Source organism: Oncorhynchus nerka, unplaced genomic scaffold (assembly GCF_034236695.1).
Source record: "Oncorhynchus nerka isolate Pitt River unplaced genomic scaffold, Oner_Uvic_2.0 unplaced_scaffold_1150, whole genome shotgun sequence".
NCBI classification, from domain to species: domain Eukaryota; kingdom Metazoa; phylum Chordata; class Actinopteri; order Salmoniformes; family Salmonidae; genus Oncorhynchus; species Oncorhynchus nerka.
The window spans coordinates 114968-137662 of NW_027040175.1; the positions used below are offsets into that span (position 1 = coordinate 114968).

A 22695-nucleotide genomic window follows, 5' to 3' on the forward strand; every position below is an offset into this window, starting at 1 on the left:
TACTACATAATAAACACTACATAATACACTACATAATAAACACTACATAATACACTACATAATACACTACATAATACACTACATAATACACTACATAATACACTACTACATAATACACTACATAATACACTACATAATACATAATACACTACATAATACACTACATAATACACTACATAATACACTACATATTACACTACATAATACACTACATAATACACTACATAATACACTACATATTACACTACATAATACACTACATAATACACTACATAATACACTACATAATACACTACACATATTACACTACATAATACATAATAAACACTACATAATACACTACATAATACACTACATAATACACTACATAATACACTACTACATAATACACACATAATACATAATACACTACATAATACTACTACATAGTACATACATATTACACTACATAATACACTACATAATACACTACATAATACACTACATAATACACTACATAATACACTACATAATACACTACATAATACACTACATAATACACTACATAATACACTACATAATACACTACATAATACACTACATAATACACTACATATTACACTACATAATACACTACATAATACACTACATAATAAACACTACATAATACACTACATATTACACTACATATTACACTACATATTACACTACATAATACACTACATAATACACTACATAATACACTACATAATACACTACATAATACACTATATAATACACTACATAATACACTACATATTACACTACATAATACACTACATAATACACTACATAATAAACACTACATAATACACTACATAATACATAATAAACACTACATATTACATACAATACACTACATAATACACTACATAATACACTACATAATACTATATAATACACTACATAATACACTACATAATACACTACATAATACACTATATTACACATATTACATATATTACACTACATAATATAGTACACTACATAATACACTACATATTACACTACATAATACACATAATACATATATACACTACATAATACACTACATAATACATAATACACTACATAATACACTACATAATACACTACATAATACACTACATAATACACTACTAGTACATAATAAACACTACATAATACACATAATACATAATAAACACTACATAATACACTACATAATACACTACATAATACACTACATAATACACTACATAATACACTACATAATACACTACATAATACACTACATAATACATAGTACACTACATAATACACTACATATTACACTACATAATACACTACATAATACACTACATAGTACACTACATAATACACTACATAATACATAATAAACACTACATAATACACTACATATTACACTACATAATACATAGTACACTACATAATACACTACATATTACACTACATAATACACTACATAATACACTACATAGTACACTACATAATACACTACATAATACATAATAAACACTACATAATACACTACATAATACACTACATAATACACTACATAATACACTACATAGTACATAATAAACACTACATAATACACTACATAATACATAATAAACACTACATAATACACTACATAATACACTACATAATACACTACATAATACACTACATAATACACTACATAATACACTACATAATACACTACATAATACATAATAAACACTACATAATACACTACATAATACACTACATAATACATAATAAACACTACATAATACACTACATAATACATAATACACTACATAATACACTACATAATACATAATACACTACATAATACACTACATAATACACTACATAATACACTACATATTACACTACATAATACATAATAAACACTACATAATACACTATATAATACACTACATAATACACTACATAATACACTACATAATACACTACATAATACACTATATAATACACTACATAATACACTACATAATACACTACATAGTACACTACATAATACACTACATATTACACTACATAATACACTACATAATACACTACATAATACACTACATAATACACTACATAGTACACTACATAATACACTACATATTACACTACATAATACACTACATAATACACTACATAATACACTACATAATACACTACATAATACACTACATAATACACTACATATTACACTACATATTACACTACATATTACACTACATAATACATAGTACACTACATAATACACTATATACACTACATAATACACTACATAATACACTACATAATACACTACATAATACACTACATAATACACTACATAATACACTACATATTACACTACATATTACACTACATAATACATAGTACACTACATAATACACTATATAATACACTACATAATACACTACATAATACACTACATAATACACTACATAATACATATACACATAATACACTACATATTACACTACATAATAATACACTACATAATACACTATATAATACACTACATAATACACTACATAATACATAATACACTATATAATACACTACATAATACACTATATAATACATACATAATACACTATATAATACACTACATAATACACTACATATTACACTACAATTACACTACATAATACACTATATAATACACTACATAATACACTACATAATACACTACATATTACACTACATAATACACTACATATATACACTACATAATACACTACATAATACATAATACACTACATAATACACTATTACATAATACACTACATAATACAATATATAATACACTAATACACTACATAATACAATATATAATACACTACATATTACACTACATAATACACTACATAATACATACATATACACTACATAATACACTACATTACATACATAATACATATACACTACATAATACACTACATAATACACTACATAATACATAATACACTACATAATACACTACATAATACATAATACACTACATAATACACTACATAATACATACATAATACACTACATAATACACTACATAATACACTACATAATACACTATATAATACACATAATACATAATACACTACATATTACACTACATAATACACTACATAATACACTACATAATACACTACATAATACACTACATAATACATAATACACTACATAATACATAATACACTACATATAGTACACTACATAATACACTACATAATACATACATAATACACTACATAATACACTACATAATACACTACATAATACACTACATATTACATAATACACTACATATTACACTACATAATACATAATACACTACATAATACACTATATAATACACTACATAATACACTACATAATACACTACATATTACACTACATAATACACTATACATAATACATATTACACTACATAATACACTACATAATACACTACATAATACACTACATATATACACTACATAATACACTATATAATACATAATACACTACATAATACACTACATAATACACTACATAATACACTACATAATACATAATACACTATATAATACACTATATAATACACTACATAATACACTACATAATACACTATATAATACATATAATACACTACATAATACACTACATAATACACTACATAATACACTACATAATACACTACATAATACACTACATAATACACTACATAATATACATACATATACACTACATAATACACACATAATACATAATACACTATATAATACACTACATAATACACTACATAATACATAATACACTATATAATACACTACATAATACACTACATAATACACTACATAATACACTACATAATACACTACATAATACACTACATAATACACTACATAATACATAATACACTACATAATACACTACATAATACATAATACACTACATAATAAACATACATAATACACTACATAATAAACACTACATAATACACTACATAATTACACTACATAATAAACACTACATAATACTATATAATACACTACATAATACACTACATAATACACTACATATACACTACATAATACACTATATAATACACTACATAATACACTACATAATACACTACATATTACACTACATAATACACTACATAATACACTACATAATACATACATAATACACTACATAATACACTACATAATACACTACATAATACACTACATATTACACTACATAATACACTACATAATACACTACATAATACACTACATAATACACTACATAATACACTACATAATACACTATATTACACTATATAATACACTACATAATACACTACATAATACACTACATAATACACTACATAATACATAATACACTACATAATACACTACATAATACACTACATAATACACTACATATACATAGTACACTACATAATACACTATATAATACACTACATAATACACTACATAATACACTACATATACATACACTACATAATACACTACATAATACACTACATAATACACTACATAATACACTATATAATACACTACATAATACACATAATACATAATACACTACATAATACACTACATAATACATATAATACACTACATAATACACTACATAATACACTACATATTACACTACATAATACACTACATATTACACTACATAATACACTATATAATACACTACATAATACACTACATAATACACTACATAATACACTACATAATACACTACATAATACATAGTACATAATACACTACATAATACATAATACACTACATAATACACTACATAATACACTACATAATACAATATATAATACACTACATAATACACTACATAATACAATATATAATACACTACATATTACACTACATAATACACTACATAATACACTACATATAATACACTACATATTACACTACATAATACACTACATAATACACTACATAATACACTACATAATACACTACATAATACACTACATAATACACTACATAATACACTATATAATACACTACATAATACACTACATAATACACTATATAATACACTATATAATACACTACATAATACACTACATAATACACTACATAATACACTACATAATACACTACATAATACACTACATAATTACACTACATAATACACTACATAATACACTACATAATACACTACATAATACACTACATAATACACTACATAATACATAATACACTACATAATACACTACTGTACATAATACACTACATAATACACTACATAATACACTACATAATACACTACATAATACACTACATAATACACTACATAATACACTACATATTACACTACATATTACACTACATAACTACATAATACACTACATAATACACTACATACACTACATAATACACTACATAATACACTACATAATACTATATAATACACTACATATTACACTACATAATACACTACATAATACACTACATAATACACTACATAATACACTACATAATACACTATATAATACATATATTACACTACATAATACATAATACACTACATAATTACATAATACACTACATATATAATACACTATATAATACACTACATAATACACTACATAATACACTATATAATACACTACATAATACACTACATAATACACTACATAATACACTACATAATACACTACATAATACACTACATAATACACTACATAATACATAGTACACTACATAATACACTACATAATACACTACATAATACATAATACACTATATAATACACTACATAATACACTACATAATACATAATACACTATATAATACACTACATAATACACTACATAATACACTACATAATACACTACATAATACACTACATAATACACTACATAATACACTACATAATACATAATACACTACATAATACACACTACATAATACACTACATAATACACTACATAATACACTATATAATACACTACATAATACACTACATAATACACTACATACATAATAAACACTACATAATACATAATACACTACATAATACACTACATAATACACTACATAATACACTACATAATACTATATAATACACTACATAATACACTATATAATACACTACATATACATAATACACTACATAATACACTACATAATACACTACATAATACACTACATAATACACTACATAATACATAATACACTACATAATACATAATACATAATACACTATATAATACATACATAATACACTACATAATACACTACATACACTACATAATACACTACATATACACTACATAATACACTACATAATACATACATAATACACTACATAATACACTACATAATACATAATACACTACATAATACATATTACACTACATAATACACTACATAATACATAATAAACACTACATAATACACATAATACACTACATAATACACTACATAATACATAATACACTACATAATACACTACATAATACACTACATAATACACTACATAATACACTACATAATACACTACATAATACACTACATAATACACTACATAATACAATATATAATACAATATATAATACACTACATATTACACTACATAATACACTACATAATACACTACATAATACACTACATAATACATAATACACTACATAATACACACATAATACATAATACACTACATAATACACTACATATTACAACATAATACACTACATAATACTACATAATACACTACATAATACACTACATAATACACTATATAATACACTACATAATACACTACATAATACATAATACACTACATAATACACTACATAATACACTACATGTACATAATACACTACATAATACACTACATAATACATAATACACTACATATTAATACATACACTACATAATACACTACATAATACACTACATATACACTACATAATACACTACATACATAATACACTACATAATACACTACATAAACACTACATAATACACTACATAATACACTACATAATACACTACATAATACACTACATAATACACTACATAATACACTACATAATACATAATACACTACATAATACACTACATAATACACTACATAATACACTACATAAATACATAATACACTACATAATACACTACTGTACATAATACACTACATAATACACTACATAATACACTACATAATACATAATACACTACATAATACACTACATAATACATAATACACTACATAATACACTACATAATACACTACATAATACACTACATAATACACTACATAATACACTACATAATACACTACATAATACACTACATAATACACTACATAATACACTACATAATACACTACATAATACACTACATAATACACTACATAATACACTACATAATACACTACATATTACACTACATAATACACTACATAATACACTACATAATACACACTACATAATACACTACATAATACACTACATAATACACTACATAATACACTACATAATACACTACATATTACACTACATAATACACTACATATTACACTACATAATACACTATACATATTACACTACATAATACACTACATAATACACTACATAATACACTACATAATACATAATACATAATATTACACATAATACATAATACACTACATAATACACTACATAATACACTACATAATACACTACATAATACACTACATATTACACTACATATTTACACTACATAATACACTACATAATACACTACATATTACATAATACACTACATAATACACTACATAATACATACACTACATAATACACTACATAATACACTACATAATACACTACATAATACACTACATAATACACTACATATTACACTACATATTACACTACATAATACACTACATAATACACTACATAATACACTACATATTACACTACATATTACACTACATATTACACTACATAATACACTACATAATACACTACATAATACACTACATATTACACTACATATTACACTACATATTACACTACATAATACATAGTACACTACATAATACACTACATAATACACTACATAATACACTACATAATACATAATACACTACATATTACACTACATAATACACTACATAATACACTACATAATACACTACATAATACACTATATAATACACTACATAATACACTACATAATACACTACATAATACACTATATAATACACTACATATTACACTACATATTACACTACATATTACACTACATACACTACATAATACACTACATAATACACTACATAATACACTACATAATACACTACATAATACACTACATATTACACTACATATTACACTACATAATACATAGTACACTACATAATACACTATATAATACACTACATAATACACTACATAATACATAGTACAATACACTGTATAATACACTAGATAATATACTACATAATATACTACTGTACATAATACATAACATAGTACACTACATAATCAAAACACAATTCAATACTGTACATATTACAATACCCAAAACAATACGTACTATACTACATCATACAATACATGATACATAACACAACATGCTTTATAATTTACTAGATAATAGAACACATAATACACTACAATACATATTACACTACATAATACACTACATAATACAATATATAATACAATATATAATACAATATATAATACACTACATAATACACTACATAATACAATACATAATACACTAGATAGTAGAATACATTATATAACACATAATACACTACGTAATAAAAAAACAATACACTACTGTACATAATACACTACATAGTACACTACTGTACATAATACACGACATAGTACACTACTGTACATAATACATAGTACACTACTGTACATAATACACTACATAGTACACTACATATAATACACTACATAATACATAATACAATACATTATACTACTGTACATAATACTATACATAATACACTACATAATACATAGTACACTACTGTACATATAATGACATACACTACTGTACATAGTACACTACTGTACATAATACACTACATAATACACTACATAATACACTACATAATACATAATACAATACATAATACATAATACATAATACACTACATAATACACTACATAACACTACTTAATACAATATAAAATACACTACATAATATATAATACACTACATAATACACTACATAATTCACTACATAACACTACTTAATACAATATAAAATACACTACATTATACACAATATAGTACAATACATAATGCACTACTGTACATAATACAATACATAATACACATATTTTAAAATGTCTGATGTTCCTTCACAGTGCTGTAAGGTGTTATTTTATATGGTTTTATCAATATGGTTTTATTGCTAGCTTGAGTTATCTGGGGTGGCAGAGAGTTCCATGTAGTCATGACTCTATTTAATACTGTGTGTTTCCCAGCCTCTGTTCTGGACCTGGGGGCTGTGAAGAGACCTCTGGTTGTATTTTTTTGTGTTGTACAGATGAGTGTCTGAACTGTGTGCCAAATCAAACCAAATTTATGTATATAGCCCTTCTTACACCAGCTGATATCTCAAAGTGCTGTACAGAAACCCAGCCTAAAACCCCAAACAGCAAGCAATGCAGGTGTAGAAGCATGGTGGCTAGGAAAAACTTCCTAGAAAAGCCAAAACCTAGGAAGACCTAGATAGGAACCAGGCTATGAGGGGTGGCCAGTCCTCTTCTGGCTGCGCAGGGTGGAGATTATAACTCATCCGATGATACCCCCAGACGGCGCCAAACTGGCAGGATATAACCCCACCCAATTTTCCAAAGCACAGCCCCCACACCACTAGAGGGATATCTTCAACCACCAACCTACCATCCTGAGACAAGGCCGAGTATAGCCACAAAGATCTCCTCCACGACACAACCCAAGGGGGGGCGCAAACCCAGACAGGAGGACCACGTCAGTGACTCAACCACTCAAGTGACGCACCCCTCCTAGGGATGGCATGGAAGAGCACCAGTAAGCCAGTGATCAGCCCCCTGTAATAGGGTTAGAGGCAGAGAATCCCAGTGGAGAGAGGGGAACTGGCCAGGCAGAGACAGCAAGGGCGATTCGTTGCTCCAGAGCCTTTCCGTTCACCTTCACACTCCTAGCCCAGACTACACTCAATCATAGGACCTACTGAAGAGATGAGTCTTCAATAAAGACTTAAAGGTTGAGACTGAGTCTGTGTCTCTCACATGGGTAGGCAGACCATTCCATAAAAATGTATCTCTATAGGAGAAAGCCCTGCCTCCAGCTGTTTGCTTAGAAATTCTAGAGACAATTAGGAGGGTTGTGTCTTGTGACCGTAGCGTACGTGTAGGCATGTACGGCAGGACCAAATTAGAAAGATAGGTAGGAGCAAGCCCATGTAATGCTTTGTAGGTTATCAGTAAAACCTTGAAATCAGCCCTTGCCTTAACAGGAAGCCAGTGTTGGGAGATTAGCACTGGAGTAATATGATCAAATTGTTGGGTTTTAGTCAGGAATCTAGCAGCCGTATTTAGCACTAACTGTAGTTTATTTAGTGCTTTATCCTGGTAGCCGGAAAGTAGAGCATTGCAGTAGTCTAACCTAGAAGTAACAAAAGCATGGATGAATTTTTCTGCATCAATTTTGGACCAAAAAATTCTGATCTTTGCAATGTTACGTAGATGGAAAAAAGCTGTCCTTGAAACAATCTTAATATGTTCATCAAAAGAGAGATCAGGGTCCAGAGTAACGCCGAGGTCCTTCACAGTTTTATTTGAGATGACTGTACAACCGTCAAGATTAAGTGTCAGATTCAACAGAAGATCTCTTTGTTTCTTGGGACCTAGAACAAGCATCTCTCTTTGTCCGAGTTTAAAAGTAGAAAGTTTGCAGCCATCCACTTCCTTATGTCTGAAACACAGGCTTCCAGCGAGGACAATTTTGGGGCTTCACCGTGTTTCATTGAAATGTACAGCTGTGTGTCATCCGCATAGCAGTGAAAGTTAACATTATGTTTTCGAATGACATCCCCAAGAGGTAAAATATATATAGAAAACAATAGTGGTCCTAAAACGGTACCATGAGGAACACCGAAATGTACAGTTTATTTGTCAGGACAAACCATTCACAAAGACAAACTGATATCTTTCCAATAGATAAGATCTAAACCAGGCCAGAACTTGTCCGTGTAGACCAATTTGGGTTTCCAATCTTTCCAAAAGAAAGCGGTGAACAATGGTATCAAAAGCAGCACTAAGGTCTAGGAGCACAAGGACAGATGCAGAGCCTCGGTCTGACGCCCTTTAAAGGTCATTTACCACCTTCCCAAGTGCAGTCTCAGTGCTATGATGGGGTCTAAAACCAGACTGAAGCATTTCATATACATTGTTTATCTTCAGGAAGGCAGTGAGTGCTGTGCAACAGCTTTTTCTAAAATATTTGAGAGAAATGGGAAAGGTTTGGCTTTTTCAAGAGAGGCTTTATTACTGCCACTTTTAGTGAGTTTGGTACACATCCAGTGGATAGAGAGCCGTTTATTATGTTTTATCATTGATACTGTAACGGTTTTCTTCCGTTGAAGGAGAGGAGGACCAAAATGCAGCGGGGTTAGTGTTCAACATGTTTAATATAGACGAGAACACTACACAATACAAAACATCAAATGTGAAAAACCGAAACAGTCCTATCTGGTGCATAGACACAAAGACAGAAGACAACCACCCACAAAGTACAGACAGAATATGGCTGCCTAAATATGGTTCCCAAATCAGAGACAACGATAGAAAGCTGCCTCTAATTGAGAACCAATCTAGGCAACCATAGACATACAAACTACCTAGAAAGGTAACAGCCCCATAAACATGCAAAACCCCTAGACCTGGTACCCACATAAATCCCCCATGTCACACCCTGACCTAACCAAAATAATAAAGAAAACAAAGATAACTAAGGCCAGGGCGTGACAGGTACACATCCGGTGGATAGACAGCTGTTTATTATGTTCAACATAGGAGGGCCAAGCACAGGAAGCAGTACTACTTTTTCAGTAGTTTAGTTGGAATAGGGTCCAGTATGCAGCTTGAAGGTTTAGAAGCCATGATTATTTTCATCATTGTGTCAAGAGATATAGTACTAAAATACTTGAGTGTCTCCCTTGATCCTAGGTCCTGTCAGAGTTGTGCAGACTCAGGACAACTGAGCTTTGGAGGAATACGCAGATTTAAAGAGGAGTCTGTAATTTGCTTTCTAATGATCATGATCTTTTCCTCAAAGAAGTTCATGAATTTATTACTGCTGAAGTGAAAGCCATTCTCTCTTGGGGAATGCTGCTTTTTAGTTAGCTTTGCGACAGTATCAAAAATACATTTCGGATTGTTCTTATTTTCCTCAATTAAGTTAGAAAAATAGGATGATGGAGCAGCAGTGAGGGCTCTACGATACGGTACTGTCTTTCAGTTTGGTGTAGCAGCAGTGAGGGCTCTTCAATACTGCACTGTACTGTCTTTCCAAGCTAGTAGGAAGACTTCCAGTTTGGTGGAGCAGCAGTGAGGGCTCTTTGATACTGCACGGTACTGTCTTTCCAAGCTAGTAGGAAGACTTCCAGTTTGGTGGAGCAGCAGTGAGGGCTCTTTGATACTGCACGGTACTGTCTTTCCAAGCTAGTAGGAAGACTTCCAGTTTGGTGGAGCAGCAGTGAGGGCTCTTTGATACTGCACGGTACTGTCTTTCCAAGCTAGTAGGAAGACTTCCAGTTTGGTGGAGCAGCAGTGAGGGCTCTTTGATACTGCACAGTACTGTTTTTCCAAGCTAGTAGGAAGACTTCCAGTTTGGTGGAGCAGCAGTGACAGCAGTGAGGGCTCTTTGATACTGCACGGTACTGTCTTTCCAAGCTAGTAGGAAGACTTCCAGTTTGGTGGAGCAGCAGTGAGGGCTCTTCGATACTGCACAGTACTGTCTTTCCAAGCTAGTCGGAAGACTTCCAGTTTGGTGGAGCAGCAGTGAGGGCTCTTCGATACTGCACGGTACTGTCTTTCCAAGCTAGTCGGAAGACTTCCAGTTTGGTGGAGCAGCAGTGAGGGCTCTTCGATACTGCACGGTACTGTCTTTCCAAGCTAGTCGGAAGACTTCCAGTTTGGTGGAGCAGCAGTGAGGGCTCTTCGATACTGCACGGTACTGTCTTTCCAAGCTAGTCGGAAGACTTCCAGTTTGGTGGAGCAGCAGTGAGGGCTCTTCGATACTGCACGGTACTGTCTTTCCAAGCTAGTCGGAAGACTTCCAGTTTGGTGGAGCAGCAGTGAGGGCTCTTCGATACTGCACGGTACTGTCTTTCCAAGCTAGTCGGAAGACTTCCAGTTTGGTGTGGCGCCATTTCCGTTCCAATTTTCTGGAAGCTTGCTTCAGAGCTCGGGTATTTTCTGTATACCAGGGAGCTAGTTTCTTATTGGAAATGTTTTTAGTTTTTAGTGGTGCAACTGCATCTAGGGTATTGTGCAAGATTAAATTGAGTTCCTCAGTTAGGTGGTTAACTGATTTTTGTCCTCTGACGTCCTTGGGTAGGCAGAGGTAGTCTGGAAGGGCATAAAGAAATCTTTGGGTTGTCTGAGAATTTATAGCACGACTTTTGATGCTCCTTGGTTGGTGTCTGAGCAGATTATTTGTTGCGATTGCAAACGTAATAAAATTTTAGTCAGATAGTCCAGGATTATGAGGAAAAATATTAAGATCCACAACATTTATTCCATGGGACAAAACTAGGTCCAGAGTATGACTGTGACAGTGAGTAGGTCCAGAGACATGTTGGACAAAACCCACTGAGTCGATGATGGCTCCGAAAAGCCTTTTGGAGTGGGTCTGTGGACTTTTCCATGTGAATATTAAAGTCACCAAAGATTAGAATATTATCTGCTATGAGTACAAGGTCCGATAGGAATTCAGGGAACTCAATGAGGAACGCTGTATATGGCCCAGGAGGCCTATAAACAGTAGCTATAAAAAGTGATTGAGTAGGCTGCATAGATTTCATGACTAGAAGCTCAAAAGACGAAAACATATATTTTTTTTGTAAATTTAAATTTGCTATCGTAAATGTTAGCAACACCTCCGCCTTTGCGGGATGCGCGAGGGATATGGTCACTAGTGTAACCACGAGGTCAGGCCTCATTTAACACAGTAAATTCATCAGGCTTAAGCCATGTTTCAGTCAGGCTAATCACATCAAGATTATGATCAGTGATTAGTTCATTGATTATAACTGCCTTGGAAGTGAGGGATCTAATAATAAGTAGCCCCATTTTGAGATGTGAGGTATCACAATCTCTTTCAATAATGGAGGAGGTCTTTATTCTAGTGAGATTGCTAAGGCGAACACCGCCATGTTTAGTTTTGCCCAACCTAGGTCTAGGCACAGACACAGTCTCGATGGGGATAGCTGAGCTGACTACACTGACTGTGCTAGTGGCAGACTCCACTAAGCTGGCAGGCTGGCTAACAGCCTGCTGCCTGGCCTGCACCCTATTTCATTGCGGAGCCAGGGGAGTTAGAGCCCTGTCTATGTTCGTAGATAAGATGAGAGCACCCCTCCAGCTAGTATCGAGTCCACCACTCCTCAACAGGCCAGGCTTGGTCCTGTTTGTGGGGGAGTCCCAGAAACAGGGCCAATTATCTACAAATGTTATCTTTTGGGAGGGGCAGTTTTCCACCAGCGATTGAGTTGTGTGACTCTGCTGTAGAGCTCATCACTCCCCCTAACTGGGAGGGGGCCAGAGACAATTACTCAATGCCGACACATCTTTCTAGCTGATTTACACGCTGAAGCTATGTTGCGCTTGGTGACCTCTGTTTCATCCTAACATCGTTGGTGACGACGTGGATAACAATATCTCTATACTCTCTACACTCGCCAGTTTTAGCTTTAGCCAGCACCATCTTTAGATTAGCCTTAACGTCGGTTACTTAGCTTCGGCTGTTGGAGGTCCTGACAAACCACGTCCAGATAAAGCGTCCGGAGTGAAAAAGTTGAATGAAAAAAAAAAGTTGAGTCAGGGAAAAACTAAAAATATTAACGGTAAATTAAAATGTAAAAACCATAAAGTTGTCAGGTAGCAAAGTAAGGTTGTCAACAAAACGCACAGCAGCACGTAAACAAGTGCATGTTGTGACCGGAAATGCCAACTGCTTGAGCAGACAGTTCGGTACCTTCAACACATCAATATCTCTCACAAAGACCAATAGGGATGCAGTCAGTCTCTTTTTGCCAGGAGAAATTGACATGCATGTCACTGACATTGCAATACATGTCCTTATTTTTGACCCATGAACAGACAACTGGGCAGTAGTCCAGGTGCGACAAAACTAACGCCTGTAGGACCTGCCTGGTTGAAGGGCCGAGCAGTGCCTTATCATGGACAGGCCACTTCCCATTTTAGCAACCATATACGTTTTGACCATGACAGCTTGCTATATAACGGTAATACCCAGCAGTTTAGTCTCCGCAACTTGTCTCAATCGCCACATTATTCAATACTAGATCTAAATTAGATTTAGGATGAGTGATTTGTCCAAAAAAAATGGATGCTTTTTGTTTTTGAGATATTTAAGTAGTTACACATTTCTAAAACTGACTGGACCTCTACGTTAAAGGATTCAGTTATTTATTTTACTGTCGTAGCCGACTTGTCTACTGTTCAGTCCTCAGTGTACATAGACACACAGGCTTTATTCAAGGTCAGTGGAAGGTCATTAGTAAACACAGAAAACAATAATGGCCCTAGCCGGCTGCCCTGCGGTACACCACACTCAACCAAGTTTGAATTAGATTTGTTCCATAGTATAGTTTCTTCATATTTTTGTTTAGTTTAGTTAACGTGATTTTTTTATTTACTGTATGTTTGCCAATCTGCTGTGTTGTCAGACTTATTTGCTATTCCCTTTGCCTTATCCCTCTCAGCCATACATTTTTTTCAATTCATCAATTCATCATCTATCCATGGAGATCATCTATCCATCCTGATGGGTGCATTTCTATCAGTAACTGGAAGAGGCAGTTTCATAAATGCTTCAAGTACAAGCGTCAGGTTTTTCCTCATTACACATCAGACCAACACATATGTTTTACATATTTGAATTAGAAATCACTGCAAAACCTCCTTGTACACAATTGTAGGTATATAATAGATATAGCTATTACATTATGATCACTACACACCAAACATCTGCATTTTTCCACCCTGCGTGTGCTGTAGGTGAAGTCCCTGGCTGACTCCATCGATGATGTCTTGACCTGTCAGTCTGGCGTGGAAGACTTTCAGGAGGAGGAGGAAGAGGAGGAGGAAGGTGACGGAGGCGAGACAGGGGTGGTGGCGGACGACTTTGGAGAGTGTGTTTGGAGACCGAGGGAGGGAGACAGACAGAGGGGCGGAGGAAGAGGAAGAGGAGGAGAGAGACAGAGCATGCACGAGGACAGCATAGCCACCTCCTACAGCGATGTGACCCTCTACATTGATGACCCCTCCTCGCCCCTGTCCCTGGACCGCGGCCCCAGCAGCACTGACACAGAATACTGGAGCCCTGGAGTGGGTGGCGTTGGGGTGGGGGGGCGTGAAGACAGCCGGGACACAGAGGGAGGGGGCAGCAGTAACAGCCGACGCAGCACCCCCTGTACAGAGTGTAGAGACTACAGCCTGAGAGGAGCTCACCTGCCCCTGCTGACCATCGATCCCCCTAGCGACAGCTCTGTTGATATGAGTGACCGCTCGGATAGAGGTTCGATAGGTAGACTGGTCTACGAGACAGAGCCAGGGGGAGGTGGGGAGGAGGGGGGAAGGGAGGTCGCCTCACGGCACTATTAAACACAACCCCCACCCAAACCCCCACCCCAACCCCAACGGGCGCTCTGCCCCCACACACCCCCAGGCCCAAGGCCAGACTCGTACTGTGCTCCCTCACCGCCCCCACCCCTCGGCCATTCCCTCCCACCTGCCCTACCACACTATCCTACACCACCACCATCAGATCCCGCACCACACCCAGCACCCCCACCACCCGTACCCCGACACTCCCTCTTCGTCCTCCCAGTCCCCACAGGGACAACCCCTCACCCCTCTGTCTTCCTCCTCATCCACCACACTGCCCCCTGGTGGCCTGGAGCAGGTATGCTGTTCGGATGGAGACAACGACTCTCTCAACTCCACCACCAACTCTAACGATACCATCAACTGCTCCTCCGGGTCCTCATCACGCGACAGCCTCCGGGAGCCCCTCCCACCGCTCGGGAAACAGACCTATCAGAGAGAGAGCAGACAAAGCTGGGATAGCCCCGCCTTTAACAATGACGTGGTGCAGAGACGACAGTACCGCATCGGACTCAATCTGTTCAACAAGTAAGTTAGACAGTACCGCATCAGTACCGATTCATACTGTGTGTGTGTGTGTGTGTGTGTGTGTGTGTGTGTGTGTGTGTGTGTGTGTGTGTGTGTGTGTGTGTTTGTGTGTGTGTGTGTGTGTGTGTGTGTGTGTGTGTGTGTGTGTGTGTGCAGGGTTGGGTAGGTACATTTCTAAATGTAATCTGTTACAGTTATTAGTTACCTGTCAAAATTGTAATCAGTAAAGTTCTTTTGGATTACCCCAAACTCAGTAGCATAATTAGATTACTTTCTCCTTAAGAGACATTAGAAGAAGACAAAAATGCATTTTACCAATTGAACAACATATATCGCAGGATTAATCAATAAATTGATGTTGCTTTTTACTTTATGGGTTATGTAAAACGATTAGCCTGTATATTTACATAAAAAACGAAGTCTGTCATTTAATACACCTTGATCGTCAAGAATAGGACTTGGAAATATTGATTAGTCTAATAGTTTTACCTGAACATAACCCCAAACCTAAGGACTTTTTAGCCAACTCTGTTGTTTATGTTTTTGTCATGGTCTCATTGGTTAAAAAAAATATAAGCTGTTTTCATGGAATGGTTTTGAGCACAACTGAAAAGTGCAATTTTAATTGGAATGAAAAATTAATGCCATATTGTATTTGCTATGTGGTCTATTGTTTACGTTTTTTGTTGGTGATATATATATATATATAATTAGGAATTAGAAAACTTAATTAATTTAATAATAGTTCATCTCTATGTCTGACATTTTGATATCTCGATAATATGCAGCTGTTGAAGTCTATCAAAAAGTGTTTGACTTGCCTAGTTAAATAAATAAATAAAGGTAAAATAAAAATAAAAAATAAAAAAATGCTTTCGCTGTCGGAAAACATAACTTGCACTGTAGCCTACAAAGAACCTACTTTCCCCTGATCCATCTAACGATGTGTCGTCATAGTGGTCTCTGATTGGTGGTCATCATTTGGTGTGTCATCATAGTGGTCTCTGATTAGTGGTCATCATTTGGTGTGTCATCATAGTGGTCTCTGATTGGTGGTCATCATTTGGTGTGTCATCATAGTGGTCTCTGATTGGTAGTCATCATTTGGTGTGTCATCATAGTGGTCTCTGATTGGTGGTCATCATTTGGTGTGTCATCATAGTGGTCTCTGATTGGTGGTCATCATTTGGGGTGTCATCATAGTGGTCTCTGATTGGTGGTCATCATTTGGTGTGTCATCATAGTGGTCTCTGATTGGTGGTCATCATTTGGGGTGTCATCATAGTGGTCTCTGATTGGTGGTCATCATTTGGTGTGTCATCATAGTGGTCTCTGATTGGTGGTCATCATTTGGTGTGTCATCATAGTGGTCTCTGATTAGTGGTCATCATTTGGTGTGTCATCATAGTGGTCCCTGATTGGTGGTCACCATTTGGTGTGTCAACATAGTGGTCTCTGATTGGTAGTCATCATTTGGTGTGTCAACATAGTGGTCTCTGATTGGTAGTCATCATTTGGGGTGTCAACATAGTGGTCTCTGATTAGTAGTGTCAACATAGTGGTCTCTGATTGGTAGTCATCATTTGGTGTGTCATCATAGTGGTCTCTGATTGGTAGTCATCATTTGGTGTGTCATCATAGTGGTCCCTGATTGGTGGTCACCATTTGGTGTGTCAACATAGTGGTCCCTGATTGGTGGTCATCATTTGGTGTGTCAACATAGTGGTCTCTGACTTGAGGTCAGACTCACTCAGGTGGAACAAACTTAAACTTGTGCTTTTTTTCAATGCTGATATCAATGTCATTGAGAAAAAACAGAAAACATCCTTTCTGAATTTCAAAAGTAACCCTAGAAGTAATCATCTAGTCGTTCAAAAGTATCTGTAATCTGATTACAATATTGTAGCCGGTTACGTAACGGATGATAGATTAAACTGATTACCAAAAAAACGTAACTACCAGATTATATGTCATCCGTTACTCCCCAACCCTGCGTGCATGAAGAGAGTTCTGAACGGAGAAGCAGATTAAATCTAATTGTATTTGTCACATGCACTGGTGTAGACGTTGTCGTAAAATGCTAGTTTACAAGCCCTTTCCAACAACACAGAGGTTAATTTAAAAAATAAAACGTAATGGTAACACAAGAGCAATAAAATAAAATACACAGAATGGAGCCTCAGAATGGAGCCACAGTATGGAGATACAGAATGGAGCCTCAGAATGGAGCCACAGAATGGAGCCTCAGGATGGAGCCACAGAATGGAGATACAGAATGGAGCCTCAGAATGGAGATACAGAATGGAGCCACATAATGTAGCTATAGAATGGAACCACAGAATGTAGCTATAGAATGGAGCCACAGAATGGAGCCACAGAATGTAGCTATAGAATAGAGCTATAGAATGGAACCTCAGAATGGAGCCACAGAATGGAGATACAGAATGGAGCCTCAGAATGGAGCCACAGAATGGAGCCTCAGGATGGAGCCACAGAATGGAGATACAGAATGGAGCCTCAGAATGGAGATACAGAATGGTGCCACATAATGTAGCTATAGAATGGAACCACAGAATGTAGCTATAGAATGGAACCACAGAATGTAGCTATAGAATGGAGCCACAGAATGGAGCCACAGAATGGAGATACAGAATGGAGCCTCAGAATGGAGCCACAGAATGGAGCCTCAGGATGGAGCCACAGAATGGAGATACAGAATGGAGCCTCAGAATGGAGATACAGAATGGAGCCACATAATGTAGCTATAGAATGGAACCACAGAATGTAGCTATAGAATGGAGCCACAGAATGGAGCCACAGAATGTAGCTATAGAATGGAGCCACAGAATGGAGCCTCAGGATGGAGATACAGAATGGAGCCACAGAATGGAGATACAGAATGGAGCCTCAGAATGGAGCCACAGAATGTAGCTATAGAATGGAGCCACAGAATGGTGCCACAGAATGGAGCCTCAGAATGGAGATACAGAATGGAGCCTCAGGATGGAGCCGCAGAATGGAGCCACAGAATAGAGCTATAGAATGGAGCCTCAGAATGGAGCCACAGAATGGATCCTCAGAATGGAGCAACAGAATGGTGCCACAGAATAGAGCCTCAGAATGGAGCTATAGAATGGAGCCTCAGAATGGAGCCACAGAATGGATCCTCAGAATGGAGCCACAGAATGGAGCCACAGAATGGTGCCACAGAATGGAGCAACAGAATGGAGCCACAGAATGGAGCCTCAGAATGGAGCAACAGAATGGAGCCACAGAATGGAGCTATAGAATGGAGCCTCAGAATGGAGCCACAGAATGGAGCAACAGAATGGAGCCACAGAATGGAGCCACAGAATGGTGCCACAGAATTGAGCCACAGAATGGAGACACAGCATGATGCCACAGAATGGAGCCACAGAATGGAGCCTCATAATGGAGACACAGAATGGTGCCACAGAATTGAGCCACAGAATGGAGCCACAGAATGATGCCACAGAATGGAGCTATAGAATGGAGCCACAAAATGGAGCCACAGAATGGTGCCACAGAATGGAGCCACAGAATGGAGCCACAGAATGGTGCCACAGAATGGAGCCACAGAATATACAGGGGGTACCAGTACCTGATCAATGTGCAGCGGTACTAGGCATCAGGATAGATAATAATAAGATATTTGAGGTAGATATGTACATGAAGGCAGGGTAAAGTGACTAGGCATCAGGATAGATAATAAGGTATTTGAGGTAGTTATGTACATGAAGGCAGGGTAAAGTGACTAGGCATCAGGATAGATAATAATAAGGTATTTGAGGTAGATATGTACATGAAGGCAGGGTAAAGTGACTAGGCATCAGGATAATAATAATAGATATATGTACATAAGGTGACTTTAGATAATAAGGTATTTAGTATATGTACATGAAGGCAGGGTAAAGTGACTAGGCATCAGGATAGATAATAATAAGGTATTTGAGGTAGATATGTACATGAAGGCAGGGTAAAGTGACTAGGCATCAGGATAGATAAAGGTATTTGAGGTAGATATGTACATGAAGGCAGGGTAAAGTGACTAGACATCAGGATAGATAATAAGGTATTTGAGGTAGATATGTACATGAAGGCAGGGTAAAGTGACTAGGCATCAGGATAGATAAGGTATTTGAGGTAGATATGTACATGAAGGCAGGGTAAAGTGACTAGGCATCAGGATAGATAATAATAAGGTATTTGAGGTACAGTGGGGCAAAAAAAGTATTTAGTCAGCCACCAATTGTGCAAGTTCTCCCACTTAAAAAGATGAGAGAGGCCTGTAATTTTCATCATCGGTACACTTCAACTATGACAGACAAAATGAGAAGAAAAAAATCCAGAAAATCACATTGTAGGATTTTTAATGAATTTATTTGCAAATTATGGTGGAAAATAAGTATTTTTATCAACAAAAAATATTCAATTTTATTTGGAATGGCAAGTCAGACAAAATGAAAATGTATATAACAAATATGAATTCAGATGGAATAAATTATTAAATATTAAAGCATTAGGCCTCTCACTGAAGGTGTCAGTCATTCAAACGTTATTTTTAAATCCAAACTGGTTCTCTAGTCAATTGGTACGAATGTCTCATCCTATGTTCAAGAAGGGCCTTTTCCCCTTTATTCAGATTACAACTGATCACTTTTGGTTATTTGAAAAGGAAAACATCTCCCAAATATCGCTATTTTTAAAACAAGCCATAGAAAATTTGTTGCAATTTCAATTTAACCCACAAGAACAAACCGTACAAATAACACAACAAATGTTGTGGTTAAACTCAAATATACTAATTGATTAAAAAAAACGTATTCTTCAAAGAAAAAAAAAAAAAAAAAGTATACTTTTTTGTGAATGATATCATAGATAGGACTGGTGGAGTTATGTCACACATGCAGCTATTTATGTATTTTGGTATTGTCCATATGTAGCTCGTTTTTGGTCACAGGTCCAGGAACAGTGTCTGTAAAATGTGTATAATATGTAAAAACTGAAGGTAGAAGTCTAAGTGTTATTGTTAATTAGTTTACTCCAATTGGAAGAAGGGTGGTAGGGTTTACGGAGACTAATAAAAAAAGTATGTGCCTATATAGGTATGTGTATGTATTTACAGTGGAAGTCGGAAGTTTACATTCACTAAGGTTGGAGTCATTAAAACTAGTTTATATACACTCAGGTTGGAGTCATTAAAACTAGTTTACATTCACTAAGGTTGGAGTCATTAAAACTAGTTTATA

The 22695-nt window shown here is 35.1% G+C and overlaps 1 pseudogene; it reads left to right on the forward strand.

Moving 5' to 3' along the window:
• Positions 1-22695, forward strand: part of LOC115122279 (IQ motif and SEC7 domain-containing protein 1-like) — a 90645-nt pseudogene that overhangs the window by 43308 nt on the left and 24642 nt on the right.